This window comes from Balaenoptera ricei, chromosome 18, assembly GCF_028023285.1.
Source record: "Balaenoptera ricei isolate mBalRic1 chromosome 18, mBalRic1.hap2, whole genome shotgun sequence".
In the NCBI taxonomy this organism is placed as follows: domain Eukaryota; kingdom Metazoa; phylum Chordata; class Mammalia; order Artiodactyla; family Balaenopteridae; genus Balaenoptera; species Balaenoptera ricei.
The window spans coordinates 12,837,450-12,861,438 of record NC_082656.1 but is presented as its reverse complement, the minus strand read 5'-3'; the positions used below and the strand labels follow the sequence as shown (position 1 = coordinate 12,861,438).

General features: G+C 40.9%; 1 pseudogene; it reads right to left on the bottom strand.

Moving 5' to 3' along the window:
- Window positions 1-1,236: 1,236 nt before the first annotated feature.
- LOC132352725 (glyceraldehyde-3-phosphate dehydrogenase-like) lies at window positions 1,237-4,029 on the bottom strand (annotated as a pseudogene).
- Window positions 4,030-23,989: the final 19,960 nt, after the last annotated feature.

Genomic DNA, 23,989 nt, shown 5'->3' with positions numbered 1-23,989 from the left:
ATATCTAGGGTGAAGGAGGAAGAGGAGGGAGGAATCCAAGTGAGAGTCTGAAGGGTGTGCTTGAAAACATAGGAGAAAACAGGGGTGTTGTGGTGTCCTGAAAGAAGACGATGGGGAGGAGAGCATTTCAAGAGCTGGGATAGATCATCTATGTCAAATAGAAATTAAAGTAAGGCCTTTGCATTTGGTATCTCAATTTTTTTTTTTTTTTTTTTTTTTTTTGGTTAGATGACCTTGAGGGAACTGGGATAACAGTGGAAAGCATAGGATAAAAAAACAAACAAAAACAAAAACAAACAAACAAAAAAACAGTGGAAAGCGTGAAGGAGGAAGCTGAAAGGGGCTGTGGAGAAACGCCTTAATAACAAAACAGAGGACATACCAGTCAGTATATTGCCCACCGGAACTGTTGGGTGAGAAAGTTTAGAAATACTGATGTTAGCTAGAAGGGAACTAAGGTCAAGTGACTCAGGGTGGGGGCATCTGTGCATAATTGTAGATAGACTGGAAGACCCCAATAAAGAGGGAAAGATGAATATAATATTATAAGGACTCAGAGAAGAGGCTGGAAGGAATGGAATCCTTCTAAGTAAACCTTAGAAATGAGAACCTTAGAAGTGAAGAAACTTCATTTCTTTGTTAGAACCTTAGGAATGAAAGAACTCACAAGTGATGGATTGGCTCTCTCGTTATAGTAGAGGAGGAAATAATTCTAGCAGGAAGATATTTTATTAGGAGGTGGGGAATGGGGATAGGGAAAACAATGAAGAAGAGGTGACATTTGGGTCATGCCTCTTCAGTAACATCATATGTCTAGCTATTTCACAACCAATAATCATCAGTGATTTGCTTATCAGTGAGTAATAATATACTGCTAACTCTTCATTATCAAGACCTTTCTCCACAGCCCTTTCTGACTTCCTTCTTTGACACTCTGTTACATTAATTACCTCAAGATCTGCTGTCATCTATCAGGTAGCCAAAGATCATAGAAAGAGCATTCAAGGAAAGGAAATAGTGTTCACTAAAACAGAGTTGTTAGAATGCAGCAAATAGGTCAATATGGCTGAAGTATAGGATATTGGGTTGGATGAATGGTTAGAAGTGAGCACAGAAAAGTAATCTGAGAGCTCAATTAGGAAGAGAAAGGCCATACTAAAGAGCTTGGATGTGATTCTCAGAGGGGAACTCATGTAGATTTCCCTCCTCTGAGTACAGTGTATCATATTGATTGTGCTAATGGTACCCGACAAGGTAGTGTTCCTCAGGTGCTTGGAATGGGAATTGTGTGGGGGATGGGAGTTTCTCACTGTGGTGGGGGCTAGAGGTGAGGCAAGGACTTCTCAGCAGCTGAGAACCTCTCTCTACCTCAAGGCTAATAGGCTTGTTTTCCAGGGAAACCTTACTCCTTGGAACCACGTGGACCATGAGGTCTATCACATGGTTGCTGTAGCCAAATTCATACCAACAAATAAGCTTAACAAAAGGGTCACTGAGGGCAATGCCAGGCCCTGCATCAAGGTGGAGAAGTGAGTGACTCTGTTAAAGTCACAGGAGAGCGTCTAGTCCTCAGTGTTGCCCAGGATGCTCTTCAGGGGCCCCCTGATACCTGCTCCACCACATTTTTGATGTTGTCGAATTTAGCAGCTTTCTCTAGATGGCAGGTCAGATCCAGAACACACTCTTGGCAGTGCCTTTGGTTGCAAGGATGATGCTCTGGACAGCACCATGACCCTCATACCGTGGTTTGCCAGAGGGGCCACCATCAGTCTCTGGGTAGCGTTGATGGCATGGACTGTGATGGCGAGTCCTCCGCGATGTGAAAGTTTCATGGAAAATCTTGGGCAGGAGAGCCATTGTGGTTGGTGGTTCAGATGGCATTCGTGACGATCCTGAGGGCGCTCTCAGGTTTCTCATGGTTCACTCCCATCGCATGCACATGGGGAATCAGCAGAAGGGGCAAAGATGAAGACTTAACCTTCAAGTAAACCTCAGCCTTCTCAAAGACACAAGGGAACTCCACACCAACATCACCCCATTTGATGCTGGTGGGAATGAGGCCTAAAAGAGATTTTAATTTAGTATGCATGGCACATAACTAACGTGTTCCATGAAGTTACTCACAGTGATGAGGTGACGGATGAGGTGGAGAGTTTGCCTAGAGGAGGAGGTGTAGAGTTGGGCTGAGGCATAGGAGTCCAGAGTTATCACTTGGGAAGCATTCTTGCATAGTTCAAGGGCCTAATAGGAAGCTCAAGTTCACATCAGGATAGTCCTGTGGAAACTCTGAGAGCACCAGCCAGGACCAGGTCACCATTCCAACTCTACAGACATGCAGCCCCTTCTTCTGTCTGGTTCCATTCCTCACCAAACCTGCCCAGCCCCGACCAAAATGTCTGACTTGATACTAACGGGGTCAACTGCCTCCCTCTTTTTTTTTCTTTCTTTTTTTGTAGAGACCTGGGCTGGTTATCTCTGCAAATTCCTTCCATTTAATTCAGTTCCATGCACTAAAAATCCACAAGAGTTTAAGGGAACAGTTGGAAGAACAACTTGCTTGTGCCTTATGCATTTGGAATTGTAGCTATATGCCTTGATCTTTCCTGGTTACTGCTTAGCTGAGAAGGAACAATTCTCAATAGTGACCTGATTATTATTTAGCTAAGTCCAGTGATATTCTTGAGAATTTAAAGGAGCATAAATGATGGAGGTGACAGCCCTCTCTATGGGCTCTCTTACAATATAGAGATCACTTATAATGAAATTCTAACCAGTAGATTATAGTTCCTCCTATAGGGGATGAAGAAATAAAGATTTATGCCTAACCTTTAACATTATCACTTTGAGTTTCCATACTATCCTTCTGTTTTAAGTTTTAAAAACTTAATATGACATTTTCTTAGTTTTGAAATCAGACTCTGATTCTCAAGGAGCTTTGTTTGTTGCAAAAAGATTTATACTTTATATCCTAAATTGGGTGAGAAGTGATGCAGAAAGAAAACATTCCCCCATCTAGTCATTAAAATATTTAATCTTGGGCTTAATCCTTGTAAACAAGTTTCCCAGGACAACACTTAAATGCTACCCGAAGCTTAGATAAAACAAAATATGATTTTGAGTAAGTGTAATACATTAGCAAAATGTCGGTTTGTGATATTTTTAAATGAGATAGGAAATGCATGATGGCTGATAAATTGCCTCTCATTAAAAGAAAACAATAGAACTAAGTTTTTTCTAAGTATTTATTTCTGAATTTGTATACGTTTGATATACTTGTCAACTTAAAAAAAATGCACAATGTAAAAGCTGTGAGTAGAGTTTATTCAGTGTCTTACTGAGGACTATAGCCCAGGAGATAGCCTCTCAGATAGCTCTGAGAAATTGTTCCAAGAGGTAAGAGGGGAGGTCAGTATATACGTGAGTTTGGCAAAGAGGGTGCAAGCAACTAAGCACACATCCCAGTAGAAGTTTGTTGCTAGTCATGAAGAACCGACACCTTAGTTAATGGTTTTAGGGCTTTTCTAAGTATGGGAAGATGCATGAGTTTGGGTTCATAAAACTTTCTCCTGAAAATATCACACTGTCTAAAGGCCTGTTCTGTCAGTTTTCCCAGACCACAGAGTGTCTCATTCCGGATGTCCACCCTGAACTCCTTTCAAGGTGTATTAAAGGTCAGCAACTTCAGTGGTTAATGAATCAATCCTTGTAGAGCTGGATGGCTAGAGACATTCTTCAGTTGGCACACTTATCAGCCATACTTACGTTTTTTGATTTATTAAATTGGAAAGTTAAGCAGCTTCATAGAATGAAACAAACTATAAACCAATTAAGCTTCACTAATAGGCAAAATTCCCTTTTGCATTTTTCTAATAGCCCTTCTTTGGGTTTCATGGCCATGTGGCTCTACCATTCTCCCCATCCCACCAGTCTTCATTTATTGAAGATTTTGGCACCTGACTCACAGGAGTCGTGACTTCCAGAGCTCCTGCCGTAGTTATAGACAGCATTCACATCTGGTGAGCAATCCATCAAGCTTCAACTTCACCTCCTTAACCTGCAAAACCTGGACTTCCATTCTCCATGAGCAACCCATCCTCAACCTCATTCTCACCAAGAACAGCTTCATTTCTGAAGCTGGAAGCTCCAATACAAAAATAATCTCTGCCCACAGCTCCTTAGTGGTCCAACTTTCACCCACCGTGCCCCACTGAGTTCTTCAGTCCCTCAGGCTCCTCTTCGCCTCATCGCTTCCCTCCCTTCCCTGACTACAAGTCTCTTTCCAACTATTTCCTCCAATGGTATCAGCCTTCCAAGTCCTGACCTCGGCTAAACGTAGAATTGGTCTTTTCTGCCCGTATCCCTAGCTACTGAATGTTACTGGAGGAAAACACAGATTGTTGTTACTATATGTTTTTGGTCCCCAAATCTCAGTGAGACCCTCAAAGCAATCCTTTCGTGCTTCTCTAGGGAGCAGTCTCTTGCTTTCCTCCCAGGGATTATTCACTTTTCCTTAAGTCCCAAGCTCCCTGCTGCCATCTTCATTCTCAGCGGGTGACATTGCACCATGTTTCACAGTGAAAAGTTGAAGCTTTCAGGCATGAACATCTCCACTCTTGTTCCTCAAGGTCCATGTTTTTCCCCACTACACCTCTTGGCTGACACATACAGTAAGATCTCAACTAGACGTAAGGGGATTATGCTAAACTGAAGCAGAACCAGGATCATTATGTCAGGATATTGGCAAACACCATTTAACGGTTACTCTTGTTTAATTTTATAGCAACAAGCCTTCCATCTCACAGATAATGAGAAATAGCCCTGTACTAAGCACAATAAACCCAATATATTATCAAAATATCTGATTTATGTTTCATAGGTGCTCATTGAATGAGTGAATTAGGTAAACGAATGAATAAATGTGGTAAGCAATCCCTGGAGTGAATTAATAAATGAAGAAGTACAAGAAGTTTAGGAAAAGTTTTCAGCCCAGGAACTTATAATCTAGTTTAGAAACATCTGAACAAGATGTTATATAATAAAGTTTTGGACTGTGTGGAATAGGAAATTAGAGATAAGCTAAAATATAAGAAGGTGTTAATTACTTAGGCAGGGTAGTTCAGACAAAATGTTTTTGATTTGTTTCCTGTTTTCATTTTTTAAGACAAGAGAGATCACAATGTCCCCAGCATTGGATATTCTAGGTTCTCAATATATCTCAGGAAAGAAAGGTGGAATAATTTTTCTTCATATTGCTAGAAGTTAGGAGTGTTAGACCATGAGTTTAAGGCAATATAGAAAAGAAAAAGAAAAAGGGCCTATAGAAGTAGGCCCTACTGCCTACTTCTAGGCAGTAGGGCCAAAGGAAAACCATAAATAAAGGCAAAGGGGGAGGGACAGTGAAAATTGTGTCTGGGGAATGACAAGAAGACCGCTTTAACTGGAACATTAAATGTGATATGTAGGGTGTGTGTGTGTGTGTGTGTGTGTGTGTATGTGTGTGTGTGTGTGTGTGTGTGTAGGGTGTGGTGTTTGCAAAAGCTGGGCACAGAAATTTCAACTTAGGGACTAGTTTGTTAGAAATTTATTAGTACTATTGGGAACCACTTTAAAGTAAACCCTATATTGGTGCACTCATATTGGAAAAAAAACCCTTTTGCTTATGATTTCATGCCAGGAGCTTGCAAGAATGTCATTCAGTCTTGTTCAATTGTCACTGAAGAGTCAGTGTCTTTAATAATTATTCAACAGACTTGCAGATTGTCTCCCAGATGCAAGCTAATGCTCTAGATGTTTGGGGAGATATAAAGATGTATTTTAAAATCTCATGGTGGAGGAGTGAAGGAATGCATAAGCAGTTTGTAATGAGTGAACACCTGGTTTATGAATATTTCATGCTTATATGTGATCACCACCAGGGGGCGAATTCCCTCCCGCTTGTAAAACTAGCTGTCAGAGGGAAGGAAAAAGTGCTTCCACCAGAGCCCATGAAAAGAAAAATCCCTGATCTGTCTTCCAGAGTCACAGAAGGTAGTAAAAGTCTCTCTTTTTGCCAGTGGTAGGTTTAAATAGGTTTCTAACATTAATTGTATTGCCCCATGGAAATAGTGCCATGAATAATGGTTAGGTTTTGCAGGGTGATTCCAAAGACATGTTTAAACTAATATTTCGTGTAGTTAGAAAAAAACAAGGCCAATATATGTAATAAATATTATTTATATTTTTTATGGAAAAAATTTCCCAAGTACAGACTTTCAGAACTCAATCCATTTACATCAGTGACTGCCTGTTACTTCAAGGCATAATGCCAAATGAATAGACGTATGTATTCACCCTTGATACTTTCCTATCTTCTGAAATGTAGAACTACTTATTAAAGAAACAATAAGGATTTACCAATACAGTTCAAGACAACCGACTTTCCCTTTTATGAAAGAACAAATGTTCAGCTTTATTTTTGCAGGTGGATAAAAAGAGACCAGCCTCTCCTTTACCACAAGCCCCAAGCATTTGATCACCATTGTCTGGGAATAAATTATAGAAGTTTCAAGTCAGGTTAAAAATGAGCTGTGCTGTGCTTATCAAACAGCTTCAGGCTCTGCAAATAGCCTCTGTGCTGCCAACACAAAGGCACGTTTATTGCACATTAATTTTTTCAGCCTGATTTGCTCCAAAGCTATCACAGGTAGAAATTCCTGTCATTAACACTATTCTCAAATGGCAGAGACAGACGCTACAAGCAAGGTCCTTTACTCGTTTTGTAGCAAAACTCTGACGTTACAGCCAAATGTGACCAAGGTCCGTGGCCCTCTGTCCCCAAGACCCAGCCTGTTTTAGATTTCAGGATCAGTTCCGTGACTGCTACTTCCTCTGCTAAAAGGCAGTTGAGGTTATAAGCCACTAATGAGCATTTTGTTCCCAGTTAAGCCAATAGAAGAAACACAGTTCTCAACTAGCAAACATTTAAGACAAAATTTTTCCTTCAGTGTATATTAGTAGGAAGCATTATCCATGCAAAACCCTATTCCTATAAAGGGGGACTAATTTACTACCAAGAATGACTCATCATCCAATTTGGGTTTCTAGATGAGGGATTATAAATTTGAAGGCAGGCAGGACCCTCAAGGGGTCGAATGGCCTCCTGAAGTTATATCAGTGTTGTATTAAAGTTCATTTTTGTGGAAGAGGGACCAGAGTTTCCTCAGATTCTCAGGTTGGTGACTCCAAAAAACTTAACAATCACTGATCTAGATCCCCTGTTTCTCTTCTTTTTGTTTTTCTTATTGATTTTACATCTGATTAAGTGTATCGACCCTAGGATTAGAAACTTAGGAACTGAAAGCCTGATTTTTTTTTTTTTAACCACTTAAGGTTACGTGATTGTGGCAAGTTTCTTCATTTCTTTATCACACAGCTTCTTCACTTGTTCAGTGGGGTGACAACTAATTGCACACAGAGCAGGCAGATGTTACATGAGATATCAAAGTGGTTCTAAAATCAAGAGTGTGTCAGAATCACCTGGGAGGGCTTATTAAAACAGAGATTACTGGGTCCCACTCTCAAAGTTTCTGATTCAGTAGGTCAAGGATGGGACCTGAGGATTTGCATGTCTAACAGGTTCCAAGTTGATGCTGATGCTGTTGGTCAAAGGACCACAATTTGAGAACTAGAGCTTCCATCCTGAAACACCCATGGAAACCTGGGCCTCGTGGTTTATTTGCCTGTTTCTTTGCCCATCACCTTGCTTACCAGGGTAACTCCTGTTGCTTTGTTGTTTGTGTGACCCTTCATCTCAGCATCTAGAATCTAAATTTCCAGCTCAGCCTTTCAAAGCTGGCATGCCTGCTGGGTTCCGTCCGACTCTAGTAGTTAGGAAAGGGTTGGGTTTTCACAATTTTAATGGAACACTGTCTAGTAAGAATGTAATGCATGACACATATAAAATTGTAATTTTCTAGTAGCCACATTAAAAAAAAGAAACAGGTAAAACCAATTTTAGCAGTGTTTTTCATTTGATCTAATATATCATCATATGATAGGATATTATCATATTAACAAGTAATCAATGTAAGAAATTATTAATGAGATGTTTTACATTTTTTTGGTACTAAGTCTTAGAAATCTGGTATGTATTGTACATTTCCAGCACATCTCAATTCAGACCAGCCCATTTCAGGGGCTTGTGGCCGCTCCACTATACGGCACAGTTTTAGAGTATTTGTGAGGGGGAGAGAACTGGAGAGTCCTTCGTGTGTTCTCAGAATGAAAAACTCCCCAGAGAGTACTGGGTTCTTTATGCTACAGATTCTTCTGTCACAAGAGCAACACAACCTTTCAAAAGGCCAGGTGTCCTTGTGTGAGAAAATGGAAGGCTTGGGTCTGGGATATTTTTATAGAAAGTCGCACGTTTCACCAGGAAGAAAGAAACATCCTTAGATATATGTTACGGCGCCCCTAAAATATTCGCATTTCCAAAATTAGGCTCTTCTCCCTTGAAAGAGCATGTCCATTGATTCTGGTATTCCGGTCAAGTCCAGGAGTGGTGAATTAGCTGCTTTTAATTCGTCCTGGAAGGGAAGCTGGGAGACCATTTGGAATAGAAACCTCCAGGCAAATTATCACATGAGTAAATTAGAGTCACCGGCTTCCAATTCAGCTTCCCCCCAGATGGCGATGGCAGCCTGTAGCAGTCAAACCTAGGAAGTCAGTGCCTGGCGTGAGAAAGCCCACCCACCCCAGAGAATTTCCACAGTGGACGTGGGTGAGTACTTCACTAATGAAAGTGCTCAGTCGAAATTCACGTTTTCTATTCAGACAACACTGAAACTCCTTCAGCCAATTATTCTCATTTCTGCTCAAGTGGTCCTTAACCCACAAAACATTACCTTTCTAAACATCTCGGGTTGAAGATCATTTTCATTTTGTCTCTGCACAGCCAAGTTTTTAAGATTCATAACAGAATAGTTGTACTTTCAAAGTTTTTCAGTCTTGCTGAAATATTTTTTTTATAATGTGACTTATTTCAGATATATAATTCAGGGATGATATTGACTATATTTCAATGTTTTGGATTTGCTATGGAATCACTGAAGTTGTGCTGTTAGTTGAGAATAAGACATGACGTGTGATGTGTCTCTGACCTAGCACGCTACCCTGAGTACACAGATGGTGATGAATTTGGTGTGGTACCTTTAATAAATGTGCCTAGATAGGAACCTACAACATGGAATATTCATGACTTATTTTCCTCAGTAGCTGAGTCTCACCTACTCTGATCTGCTTTGTTTTCTTGACACTTCAAGCCATCATCCTCGCTGCCCATCAGTGCCCTTGTCTTGCCCTTTCACTCCATTACCCCATCCTGTCTCTTCTGAATTCCAATCTTGCTTCCCTCCTGAATATAATTTTGTCTTTTTCCTTGACTCTGCATTCACAGATAACTCATGGGATAAAACTCAATCTAATTCTACCTTGTTTGCTTAATATTATCAATTCTCTTTTGGTAAATTATCTTTAAGCTAATTGTATTTTTCATTGTTTTATTTTCCATTTTGCTTTTTAAGCAGAAAGAAGAGGCAATAATAGTTGCAGGAACTTCCAAAAGTATAATTTATGTCATAAACTAAGATGAGGGATGGGGGCAATAACTCTTCATGTTAACATCAGCTTTTGAGGATGGGCTGAGAGTCTTTTTAAAATCCCTAAGCCTATCTTCTTACGGTTTAGAAAAAGCCCGTGCTCAAATTCTCAGCTTTAACTTCAGGATAGCAGTGAGCCGAGTCCCAGTGACAACTCAGGAGAATTGCCAGAGCGTTAATATCACCGTGTAGAATGAATCAGGTACAAAACGAGGAACATTACTCTGTGGTTTTGAACCTATAAAACAACCTGGCTTTCTACAAGTTGTATAAACCGTGCATAATACAGAAGGAGAAAAATGTGGGTGGAAAGGTCTGCCTCGGAAAGGGCTTCTTAGCATAAAAACATAAAATTTAACCCAAGAAAATCCTTAAAAATTATTGACCATGAAACCCACAGAGGAAGGTTCAACCAAGAATCCATAACTGTCATTAGAATTTGAAATATGCCAGATGGGCTTCATAAAGGCTAAAAATTGACTAATTTCCACAAAGCAGGACTTTGATTCATTTAGCTTAGTATGTAAGTCTTTGTAATAAAAAATATTTATTTTCCCCTTACTGGATGCCAACCATGGAGCTGAGCTCTGTATATACAAAGGTGCATAAGACATAGTCCTGAGATGGAGGAAGACAGACACAGGAGCAACCGATGACACTTACAGGGTGATGAGGGCCTTGAGAAGCGTAGGAAGGAGCAACAGATTTTACTTGGGGTCAAAGAGGAAGTGACATTTAAGCGAAATTTTGGAAGATACAACAGTTCCTCAGGTATACAAAGTAGATGAGCACTGTTCCAAGCAAAGAGAACAGAGACACAGAAACACAAAAGAGCTCCTTAAAGAACTGCAGTAGTCTGGAAGTGGCAAGAGTGCAGAGTACATGTGGAGTAGGGTGGAAGCAGAGTAGAAGGGGAGGATGGAAAGGAACCAGGTCATGAAGGGCCTTGTTCTTGCAGAGGAATCTAAACTCAATCCCTCAGATAGTGGGATTCACCAATCAGGGGAGGGATACTCCTAGACACATTTTAGCAGTGTCACTAAGAGTAGGCTGGATTGGAGAAGAGCAAGACCGAAGGCATGGGAACTAATAGTCCAGGATAGAGATAACAGGGGCATGAATTAAGTAGTAGAAGTGGCAGGAAAAAAAGAAAATATTAGGAAGGTTTTTTAAGAAGTGAACTGACCACTTGGTGATTGATTAGGTGTAGAATATGAGAAAGAAGGAATCTAGAATTGCATTTTCATCTACTTCCTTGATGTAATTCTGCATCCCTGTTTCTTCCAGTCCTTTGTTAGTTTATTTAATTAACATGTATTGAGGGCCTATTATGTGCCAGGTGTCATAGAAAACACTGAAGATACAAATTCTATTATTTGACAAATATTTCATAGACACCTGCTCTCTGTCAGGCATTGTTCTAGACTCTCCGAATCCAGCAGTGGAGGAAACAGACAAGACATGTTGAAATAAGCAGAAAATCCACACAAACAAAAAACAAATAGAGGAATAAAAGCTTTCTCTTTATTAACTTGATGGGCAGCAAGGAAGACAACCTCTAAAGCAGCTGCTTCAAAGTGATGAAGAAAAGGAGTCAGTCTGAGAGCAGGTAATAGAAATTCTGGCAACAGAAACCAGAGCAGTTTCAAGCATTCTGGCCTTCAACTTTTAGCAAAACAGAATATTGGTGATATGGGTAGTCACAAGCAAGAACAAAAGGACCCCAGCAGTTTCCCTGGGAAAGGTGCGAGTGGTTATTTCTTGGGGACTCAACATTAGAGCCAGGTAGAATGGAAATTATGAGACCAGGGAAACTGAAGACAGTTCAGAAAAATATGGGCTTTCAAATTCTTGCCCTCCTGCAGTTTACCTCTAGTGGAGAAATAGGTGGTAAACAAAATAAGTTAGTAAATTATATAGTATATTAGAAAGTGATAGATGTTATGGAGAGAAATATAAAGCAGGGAATGGGACCAGGGAAAATTTGTGTGTGTGTGTGTGTTCACAGACAAATGTGTGTGTTCTTTGAAGTGGGATGGCCAGGGAAGGACCCACTGAGGCAGTGACAGATGCAAATAAGGAGGGCCAGTCTGCAAGGAGTTCAGTGTCCTGGCGGAGTCAGACAGGTGCAACACCACGTGAGACGTTCTGAGCTGGAGGGATGGGTGGTGTGGCAGCTCATGCACTGGGTACCTAACCCAGCCAGGCAGCAGGCAGTGGTCAAGGAAAGCATCTCCAATGAGGTGCCTCTTTAGCTATAACCTGAAAGTTGGGTTATTGATGCAGTGGGTTTTGTTCCAGGAAGAAGGACCATCGTAGGCCAAGGCATCAAGTTATGATAGTTTGGAAATTTCAGAGAACTTCCAGTAGCTTAGAGCTACTGAGAGCAGGGTGTGCATGGAGGGGTCATGGTGACAAGAAAGGAAGGGCTGGATCATGGATGGACTTGAACATCACAAAAAGGGATCTGGATTTCAGACTGAAGGCCTTATGTGTGTGCATGTGCGTATTGTGTGCCCATGCACGCGTGAATGCCTGTGTGTGCGTGTGTGACTGCAAGATTTTAAGTACTAAAAGGATTTTAAGCAAACGAATATTGGATTAGTTTTTAGAAAGATTCGGCCCATAGTCATGTTGGATTACAGGAGACTAGGGAGTAATAGAATCCTATACTAGAGTTAAGGAGACCAGTTTAAAGCTCATTAGTAAATTCAGGCAAGACAGGAGGAAGGCCCGAAGAAGTCAGAGGCAGTGGTAATTGAAAGGCGATAGAAGGCAAATTCAGGAGCTATTTAGATGGTTTCTGTTGATGGCGCAAACTCTCAGGCCTTCAACTCCATTTCCCCATCCATTCCCTTCATTGCTGGTGGCCAGGAGCCCAAACAGACTCTTCCACTTCGAAACCTCAGCCCAGATGAATTGATCCATCCATCTTTGATGTTACTCGAGCAGCTTCTCTGGAACCAGTGCCTCCTGTAGTTTATGGTGTAAATCATTCCACAGAGCCGTGCTAGGCATCGTGCAGGTGGGTACGAAAGTGAGTGAAACGTACTACTACTCACCCTGTGCAGGTCGAGTGAGAGGAGATGGACTGACAGACTCCAGAAGTGCATTATGGCAAGAGCATAAGGGACTGAGTAATGGAAAGCAGGTGCTCAATAAATATTTGGAATATGAAGAAGAGAGGCCCAACTCTGCCTGGGGGAGCTAGAGGAGATTTCACTGAAAGACATTTGAATTGGGTCTTGAAGGAGGAATATGTGGTTTCCAGGGAGCACAGGGCCAGCATTCAACAAAGACAGACTGGTAATGGCAATGGAGACAAACATAGTCAGCTGTGAAATTCTTTTTCTGTTTTGAAATCTCGCTTAGGTCCACAGCTACACTCTGTTACCTAAATTCAGCCTTCTGATGAGGCAGGAAGGAAATGATTTCATTCTGAAGGCAGAGACATAAATAATCACAGAAAACCAAAAATATGACGCTATTTATTTCTGGTTTTTCTGTTAATGTATCATTAACATTTAGAATAAAAATCCAGGGGGAAGCTAATTCTAATATTTGAAATGATTGAAGAAACAGACTGAGGAGAGTCTAGGAAAGGCCTGGATCTTCTGTAAGCATCTGAGGAAGGAAGATGTTTAAAGTTAAACCAAGAGTCCAGAGTTCCATTTCTTTCCACATCAGTCGTGTCTCTCCTCAAGGAGTCAAAAGTATTAAACAGACACTAAATGGGGTCATGGAAAGACTTTCAGGCAACATGAATACATGAATTTAGGAGTTGGGGTTGACCGAAACTTAAAGTTCCACAGCCATAAACTCCCCCATCATTTCTTCTCATTAGCTTTTTATCACCTTTAAAATAGAGCACGGATTCCAATCCAACTGCACATAAATGAGAAAACAGTGAAACTTGCCAGAGGCAAACATTACATTTTGGTTAACACTGAATGAAGTTACAGAAGTTTCTCTGACTCAACCAGTTATAGATTTGCATTTGCTAAAGATGTAATGTGACAATTGGGTTTGTAGTAAGAATGTTAGTAACCGGTTCTCCAGCTGCTGACATTCAACCAGAGATAAAGTTCTGTGGCCTCAGAGCTAAAGGACAGGTACACACTATACAATCAAGAACTCAGCAAGTGTTTACATCTACTACTTGCCTTGCCCTTCCCTAGGTTATATAGGAGACACAGAAAGAAATTTAAGACCTATTTCCAAATGGGCCCTCCAAACAAAGCACAATTAAGTACCCTCCCCCTCCCAAATATTACCTAGTTTTGACTTTGCCTGCCCCTGGCAGGAAGAGTGCTCAACAGGCACTGGAAGAGTTGGGCAACCCTGTGGAAGGCGTAGCATTTAACTTGGCCCTGGAGGGATGTAGGAGGAGTTGGGAGGGGGTTGGAGGGGGGAGGAAGACATATCAACTGGTAGGGGAGTGGAGATAGGACAGGCTAGGCATCAGGGCCCTGCAGAAAGGAGATGGTTCTGTCCATGAGGAGGGGGCCTGGGAGGGCAGGAGTATAAATAAGTAGCAATGGAGCCAAATTCTGAGGGTCTTAAAAGCTGCACAAAGGAATTAAAGACTTGATGTGGAAGGCAGTGGGAGCCATTGTAGGTTCTTGAGCAGGGCTTTGAAATGGTGAATAATGTATATGTTTGGAAGATTTCTCTGGCAGTGTGGTACAGACTGGATCAGACGTGGGAGAAAACAGTCTGGAAATTGTAGTAGTTTTCCAAGTTATTGCAGTTATTCAGTTCTGGTTGACCGTGTAGGGACAATGGGAATGGAAGGAAAAGAAATTCTTTTATCATCCCTTATTATCCAAATATTGGGTGGGGGTGGGGCTGGGAGAAAATTGGTGTTTGATTAGGAATCTGGGAAAATAGCTAAACAAGTTTATTCACTGAACAATTTGGGACGATGTCACGATTCTCCAGTGTTCCCTAACCTGTAGGAACAGTCACTTCATTTGAAAATGACTGGCTTTGCATTCCTGTTAGTGCAATCCTGGTCAGGGAACAAAGTGATATTTCAGCTGGAATATAGAAGCCAGTGTCTGTGGAAATGCAGACTTTCCAAGTCAGAGAAGAAAACTCAAATCCAGAGGGAAATGTGATGGCTGGCATTTCTGTGACAGAGAGCTGTGTGGTGCAGAATCTGCTCTTATCTGGGGGCCAGGGTTACCCAGTTGCCTTGGATGGCACTTGGAGGACACAAATGGAAAAGGTAAACCCTCCTAAGGGATTTCTAAATTCTCTACAGAATTTATATTTCTTAAATATACAGAATTTATATTTCTTTTTTCTCAGTCACAGGATTCTTTTATTTTCAAAAGAGTTTCTTAACAATCTCTCTCTTTTCTTCCTGTGGTCTCTATCCTCATCCTTTGTATTAACACCAAGTTAGAAGAGCAAATTTCCACATTTCATTCTTATATTTATGCATTCATCTTTATTTATGCATGAATATATCCTGCATTATAGCAACATGAGAATCTTCATCGTATTTGAAAATAACCTAATTTCTACAATGCTCAATAATCAGTTTCCTTTTTCAGGCATAACATTTAAACCATCAACGGAGAAAGGCTTCTGCTATTCATGGTGAAAAATCAAGAGAAGGCTGTCTTAGCATGTCTACTGCAAAACCATTGTTGATGACCAAAGTTCAATTTAGTTTACTAGACTTATTATTTTTTTAAATAGAATTTTCTAACTATGAAATTAAGGAACACTGATGAGATGAGCTATGTTTTGATAACACCCTACATATAATTTCATTCATTTAATCCACAAACATTTGAGTGTCTCTTCTGTTTTAGCAACATTCTCAGTGCTAGTGATTCCAGTTTCAAAGGGAGAGATGACCCTCCTCTTGACCAGGGCTGATCTCAACCATCTGCACTCTGAATCTCATTTCCTCCCATCTTCTCTGGGATCTTTTAAGTATTAATTATTTAAATCGTTCATTCATTCATTCAACAAACATTTCTGAAATGCTATACACAGCCCTTTGCTAGGTCTGGAAGTGAAGGGGTGAAAAGACAAACCTGGGCCTGCCATGTTAGATGGATCTTGCCATCCAGGGAGAGAAGACTGTCCCCTTTCTGGTCCATCTTCTGCCTCTCCACTCCATCAGACTCCTTCTCAGCCTATAACACAGCCAAGCTCTTTCAAACTGAAAGTCAAAGTTGATGCATCCCTCTTTGGACACCTGCTTCTACTCTGCAGTTTATATTCCATGACACCGTGTTCTCCCACTCCTTGCATTTCACACAACTCCTGCTTCATCTTATTGCTGGATTCCTCTCCTTTCATGTGCCTTTTTTTTTTTTAAAGCTTTATTATAGAAGTAGTATTTATTGGGTCATGCACTGCGTTGAGCAATTTTAGTATGATATTTAATTTTTTGGAAATCCTATGAAGTAGGTATCATATACTGCTCCAAAAGGTTGAGTAGATTATTACATCTAGGGTTAAAATCTAGTCTGATTCCAGGAGTTCTTTTACTCATAATTAATTCAATACATTTCCTCCCACTAGATTATTACAAAACAAAAGGGATTTTTACCACAATTTAAAAAAGAAAGAAAAGGGGAAAAATCTACCACAGAATAATAATTCCAAACAAAAGGAATAAATGTAAGTTTATATACTTCAACCATTAATTGGCTTGTATTTAATAACTCCACTTTGAGAATAAACTCATTATATTAGCTAGGTATGTGTTTTATATAGTTCATTTTAAGGTATAAATCAGAAAGCTATATCATTGAGCTAAAAATTCTAATGGTTATTCACTGAAATGACTTTATGGCCAAGTTGAAGATATAGTTCACTTTTTACAAAGAGATCAGACCTCATTTCTAACAGTTTTCTGTCTAAAATTGAGTCATACTCCCTTATAAAGTATTGAGGATTTTACTCTCTGCACTGGAATAGATATAAAGCTACTTCTTAAGAAAAATCTTGGCTGTGTTTTTCAGTGTTCCTCCAACCGACTCCTCAAACAGAAGCCCATCTCCACACTGAGATGAACTTAAGTTTGTTTCTTTCACAAGACCAAAGCACAGGGGTATGTCTTTAAACTGCAAATGAAATGACTATGTTCATACTTACCAAGAACATCTCAAATGTATGGTTATCAAAAGAAGACTTCACTACGCATTTACTGTTCTACCCAGAATTACTTTCTGAGTAACTCATACAACCACATATATTTATACCCTGGCATAATTTCTTTGGCTTTCCCATAGAATTACCTTTATGAAAGCCAGTGATACTATTGCTCTAAAGATTCAGGATTGGTGAAAAATCTTTTAGAAAAAAAAAAAAAGGTTATCAAATTTGTAGGCATATAGTTGTTCATAATACTCCTTTATTATCCTCTTAATGTCCATGGGATCATTAAAAGGATAATAAGGATCAGGAGGGATGGCTCCTCTTTCATTTTTAATGTTAGTAATTTGTGTCTTCTGTCTATTTTTTTAAGTCAGCCTGGCTAGAGGTGTATCAGTTTTATTTTATTTTATGTGTGTTTTAACCCCAAAGTTCAGTCATTAGCCTCTTCTCTTCTGGATTTGTACAGAACACCTAGGGAATCTCATTCATGTCTTCAGCCTGACATTCCTGTCAACTCCAGACCCGTATTTCCAGCTGTCTAAAGGACCTCGTCAACAGAGACATCAAAATTGGGACCTCCAAATTCATTATGTCCAACCTTGCAGACCTCCTTCCCACCTTTCTATTTCTTATCCCACTTGATGATATCATCACCACTCAGTTACGTGGGCCTGCCTCCTTCTCCTGCTCCTACAGCTCTTATCACATTGCTTTGCAGCAAGTTACCACCAGGATAATCTTAGGGAACAGATCTCTCTGAGCCTCTCCTTCTTTCTCTGACAGAGCTAATGATTGCAACCACATGGAGTCATCGTGAGGATGAAGTGAAATTATATATAACATCTTACATAGTGCCTGTCCTGCAGCAGACACTTAGCTTGTGTTTGTTTCTTCCTTTTCCTTTTTCCTTCCCCTCCTCCCCACCTCCACCAGACCGTGAGCTACCTGAGGACAGGGTCTGCATCCGTGAGGAGTAATTATTTAGTGAATCACAGAACCTATATAACAGGGACCTAAAATATTCAGACCTTCTAAATCTGTATTTAAAAATCTTTGAGGCTACCAATCTTTCAGCTTTCTGTATTCCTACTGTCGGGAAGTACAAAGAGGCACAAATTTAGGATAAACTCTGTACAGTGATTGCAGTAAATATTAAGGGTTTTACATAGGGTGTATTTTCACACGTATTAGGAACAGACCACCTATAAAACCTATAGTAATGCATTCAGAACACAACCTGTAGCCCACATTTCTAAAATCCACCAAAGTTCTCAATCTGCACATTGTATGAACCAGAGGCTTTCTTGTCCTTGCTTTTAATGGAGTCTTTTATTTTCATCAAATTTGCATTTCACTGGATGCCAAGGTATAGATTATTTTTGGTAAAACAGCATCTTTATCCTGCGAGAAAGAAATCAGAGTAGCACACTTCCTTCATGAGGAATTCTTTGTTGCAGTTGAGCATTCACTATGACAACGTGGCCAAGCGTGGCTGAATTGCCATCTAACCCTGAAAAAACATTATGATTCTAGCTATGTGCAGCTTATAAGCAGATATTTTCTAATTATACAGAGATCTATTCAGTGTTTTTCTAACTTGATTGTTGTGTGGTATGTAGTGGTTAATTGTGTTTGCTTGAGCAAAAAGTCTACTTGTTTAAGAAGGCAGATTGTAAGCTGCTGAGTCACAGAGCTTCCTTTGGCAAAGAGAAAGTGGACCCAAAAGAGAATCAGTGAAGCTGGGGGCACACAGTCCATAGGGAGGGCGTAGGATGGAGTGTGAATATTCTCCTCTGGCCTGTAGAAGCTGAAAGGAACAGGTCCAAAGCCTTGGGCAGCCTGCAGATTGGGAAGTGCAAACACTGGAAGAGGCTACTCTGAGCTTTATGCAGTTAAATGAGTTGGGAAAACCATTTAAACTAAGATTTTTTTTCCTGTTTTCACTCGTTTTATGAGGTATTGTGTAGCTTATAAACAAATATTTTTAAATGAATTTTATTTTGTTTGTTACTCTAAATGAATTCTGTATGGAATTACTAATGAGCCTGAGGGAAATTTAATTCTGTGTTTCTTAGATGACACTCAATCATTTGTGGGCTCTTTATGGAGGGAAGCTCATGTGCTGGGCCTTGGCCTGTGAGGATAACTTGCAAACTTAGAGTATCATGTGCCCGGGAGACAGATGAATCAACACAGTGATGTGTGCTGTGTATTTACCAACAGGGAGCGGTATGAAACTCATAAGGAATACCTGAACTGGCCTGAGAGGGTCACAGAAGACCCACAGAGGAACTGACATCTAAGTGATAAGCTAAAGGATGTGTATGATCTAGCCAGGCCTTAGGGAAGGGGAGAGGTATTAGTGTTTACAGGCACAGGAAGCTGCTTGTGCAAAGATGGGAGGGGAGTGGGGGGTTGGGGGGGTATTGCAGGTCCTTCCTTACCTGTTGGGGTGGGTGGAGCATGTGCGCAGGACTGACTGCGAAGAGAAGGCTGGGGGAGCTGTAAGAAGTAAAGAACAGAGGGGCATTGCCTGAAGGCTTTACAACCAACCACTGGAGAGATTTTATTTTTATTTTAATGGAAAGCCGCTGAAGGATGGTAAATGATGGATCAGATCTGAATTTTCTTAACATTACTTTAGCTGCAGATTGGAGAAGAGATTGGAGGAGAATGACTGTGGAAGCTGGAATTAATTAATTAAATTAATTAATTAATTAAGGATTGGAGCTAAGTGGCCTGCAATAGAACAATGGTACTGGGGAGAAGTGAGTGAATTCAGGAGATCTTTGGAGATCTGATGGTCAGGCTTTTGAGACTGTTTGAATGTGGGTGAGGCAGTAGGAGGAGCCAAGCATGGAAGATATCAGAGAGGGAGCAGGCTGTGGGGCAGAGGGCAGGAAGATGAGGACATCAGGGTTGCATGTGCTGAGTTTGGGCCAGGAGGTAGTTGGACTGTAGGTTGACTGAGAGTCATAAGCATGTAAACAGAAGTGACTCCATGGGAGTGGATGTGATTGTGGATGAAAAGAAAAGATGACCAATGACAAATATCTGAGGAACACTAACATTTAAAAGAAGAGTCAAGAAAAAAGATGCAGAGAAAGCGATCGGAAAACAGTGGCCAGAGGAATGCCGGGGGAGTGTGGGGTTGTAAAGCAAGGAGAAGAGAGAGTTTTCAGGAGGGGATGTTCAACACTGTGTCAGACTCTGCAGGGAGTCCTCGTCGCAGGGGGGAAGGATAGAGGTGTGTCCATTGAATTTAATGACGAAAAAGTTGTTGGTGACCTTCAAGCAGCACAGCGATTTTCGTAAAAGGTGTATGTGTGTGTGTGTGTTTGCAGAAACCAGACTGCAGCAGGTTGATGAGTGAATGGAAGCAGAGGAGGTGGTGACAGATCTTTTGCATAGTCTAGATGACATGAGGAGGAGAGAGGGTGAAGGCTGAGGTCCCCTTGCTGCTTTGGACCATTTCATTGGCTCACTCAAGTGCCCTCCTAAGAACCACTCTTTATAAACTAGATAATTTCCCTCCATAACTGCTCTGCCTGTTCCTAGCAACCTTGGTTTCTGGAGCCATGTTCCCAGGGTCTTGACATCTTTCCTATTTGCTCTCTCCCCACAACTTAAGTTAGGACCAGGGAGGCCCATCCAGAGAATAAGAGAGCGTATCATAAGGAGAAGAACAACCTTTAAAAATGCTACTCTTCATACATGATGACATTCCTTTGCTAAATTATTGTGTCAGATTTGATATGCTGAACATGGCATTAATGTAGGAAGAAAGAGTGGTATCAAGATTAGAGTGAACTATTTCTACACATATTTTAGTTATATTTTGGAACAGAGGTAGTATCAAGAGTAAGAAAAAGCCATTCCACCACCAAAACAAAGCTGATCATGCTAAATGTTTTTTGTAAAGTTATATCAGGTAGTGAGCTCTGTCACAAAAGATGGGACCATGCATATTGATGTCATAAATCAATTTCCTCCTTCAATAAGTTCTCATGGCAGTGTAATTGAAAATCAGATCCTATGGAGAAACCTTTATAGACTGGAGTATAAATGTCTCTAGAACATTGGCTTTGCTGGGATCACAGTCAAGACAGTTTGAAGTGGCCCAGGGTGCAGAAGAACAAGCCAGCTGGTGTTGTGGATTCTGAGCACAGGGCAGACAACTCCCTGAATGAGAGGCTGCTTGTTCCTGGGAAGAGTTGAGGAAGCCAATGGAATCGCTGGAGAAGAGGAACCTTTGGGGTTAATGAAGGACAGCATCAGAAGGAAGGGGGAGGGAGGATGTAGCCGAATACACTATTCTCACAATTTGGAGGGAACCCAAACCAGGAGGCAGTAAAATCTCTAGAGGGGAAAAAGAATTCAGGCAGAACTGTGGATTTCATTTAGCCTTATAAACAGTGTAGGATAAATTGTCTGCAGGATCACTGAAGCAAAGAGTACAAATAAGCTTGAAAGACTCTGATATTTATATGGAACAGCTGATTGAGAGCTGCCCTAGCACAGACAGCAAGAGGTTTAAAGTCTCAAAGATGCCAGATTTACTGAACCGAATAAGATGCTTTTCCCTGTTCAGCAATTTATTGGGTTCTTTGGCTTATTACTACTTTCCTCATGTCCTCATGAACATTTTCATGACATATGGTATGCCCTGCCTTATCAAACTCCTTCTCAATTCAAAAACTCAGTGATCCAAGCTGTGGTTACATATCTTTCAGCCTGATTTCTTTCCACTGGCTTTTCTAAGCAAAAGAGTATTTTCTAGAGCTTCCAGGGTGAAATTGACAGGTGGAAAGATTCTTAGCCTCTGATTCAAGTCGTTGCCACCGATTTTTTGGATGATGCCCATGAAATCATTGTGATCAGTTCTCCTCATGGGATTCAGGGTTCTCATGCTGCCCTTCTTCTGGGAGTAGAGGGAATTTGTTCCTGCATGGTTGGTCTGTCTTTCACTTCCTCATGCATTCTGCAAACATCACTACGCCATCGTATGGCTGGAAAAAAAAGACTTTAAAGTTTGCAAAGCACTTTCGTATGTATTATGACTCCAAGTTTCAAAAAACTCAGGAAGCGTATGGTCATGTCATTCCCCTGCTTATGAGGGCTCCACAGCAAGCCCCCAGCCACAGGATAATGCCCCAGCCTCCTGTGGCAGACAAGGCCTGATGGTTTATGTCTGGCTGGAGGGGACCATCTCCCACCACGCCCTGTAAGAGCCCTAACTAGCCGTTTTGTCATCCTGGGGTCCAGCAGGAAGCTCACCCTCAGATCCTCAGAGATGGAGGTGTATGTAGGAAGGTGGCGAGGAGGATGGTCTCTTTGTGCATGGCCGCTTGTCCTTGATCTTGGATTTCAGGTTCCCTCTCTCCACTCTGTAAAAGTGCTGCAACGGGTATTGAGCTACAGGCTTGGAGATGCCACTCAGACACCAGGACCCCAGGAATTAAGATGCTGCACCAGGAGCGGAGGGCCTAGACACTTTGGAAGCCGGTCCAGTGCTGATCTGCCTTCCTGTCTGTGTGTTATATGCTAACGGCATGGAACGCCGTATGATTCCTCACACATACTAAGCCCTCTTGACCGCCACGGCTTTGAACTTCTGTTGCTGCAGGAATGCCGTCTTCAGCGCCCATATACATGGCGAAGAGCTGGCTCAGGCATCCTCAACTTGGAGCAGGCTTCTTCCTCTGTGTGTTTGCTGTACCTTATACTTACTTCCAGTAGAGCTAATTTTATGGCTTTGTAAATTCTAATAGTTTGTTCCCACCTCTAACCATTTAGCTGAGGCTGGGTTGGCATGACACAAAAGTGTGCATTCGTGTCTATGAAGTGAAAAAAATCACCAAGACATTTGGAAATGGATAGCAAAAGCAAATGGTTAATATCATTTTTAACTTTGCAACCAATTGTTTTCATATGTTTATCCTCTGTGTGAATAAGCAGAGCATATAGACCCAATCAATAGATGGAAGACAGAGGAAGAAGAGGTCAATTTGATGTGTGAGGAATTTTTGTTGTTGTTGTTCCTTTTTTTTCCCCAGGTAAATCTGTGAAAACTCTGTTTTGATTTGTGGTCTTTTTGTTGGCCGACTTTGAGTGATTGAAATAATAGAGATTCAATAATTATTTTTACACTGTAATCCTCAGATGATCATCGTTTGGGATGTAATTTCATTTTGGGGAAAGAGAGCCCAAAAAGATGCTCTTTGCAACTCAAATAACATCGTCTCAGAAAGGCCTCTCTTTCCACCTGGTCTAAACTTCCAGTTACACTCAATTCTTTATGTTTCCTTTTCCTACTTTATTTTTTCTCCTATGCACTTAAATTATCTGACCTACAATGTATTTTACTTATTTATCATGCTATTGTCTGTCTCCTCCACTAGAATACAAACTTCTCGAAGGGCTTTGGTCTGTTTTGCTTACTGTTGAACCCTAAGAGCAAAGAACAATCCTGGCATATAGTAGGTGAGCAATAAGTATTTGCTGAAGGAATGAACACCTCTTCTTTTCATTAGGAATGAGTCTGCCCCAAGGAGGGGCTCTCTGTGTGCCTTGTATGTGTGTTCTCTGCTCCCAGCTGCTGTGGAGCTGAGACGTCTTCGTGTCCATGCTCTGGAAGTAGGGCCCCTGCTCAGTGTTCCTGGCTCCAGCTTGGGCACGTGTGTGAGAAAGGAGGCTGTGTGGGACCTGTGTCTGTGGTTAGATAAGACAGCAATAGCCTGTGTTCTTCTCTCCATTTTCAGCAGGTACACATTTATATTGGCCTGGGACATATTGCAAAGTTTAATATTTGGTTATATAGTTATTCCTCAGTCACCTTTGTGAGTAAACATTTTCCCAAATATATCTATTAAAAATGACGATTTCTGAGTGAAAGGAAGAGAGGAAGGAGTAAAGAGCAGTAGTTAAGTTGAGGAACTTAAAGCCTGATTTTTTGGCTTGGAGTCCTGATTATTCTGCCACTCACTAGCTTTGTGACTTTCCTCAGTTTCCTCATCTGTAAAATGGGAATAATAATAGTATCTACTGCAAGGAGTGTTAGGAGTGCATACATAAAGTTCTTAAAAGAGTGACATGCAATAGTGACTATGTAAGTGTTGGCAATTAATGTTATTTGTCATTATTATTATTCCTGCTTGAATAACGGTCTTGAGCTAAATAAGTTTACTTTTATTGCTAGTAGTAAGCATGTTTAGATACTTTTAATATTA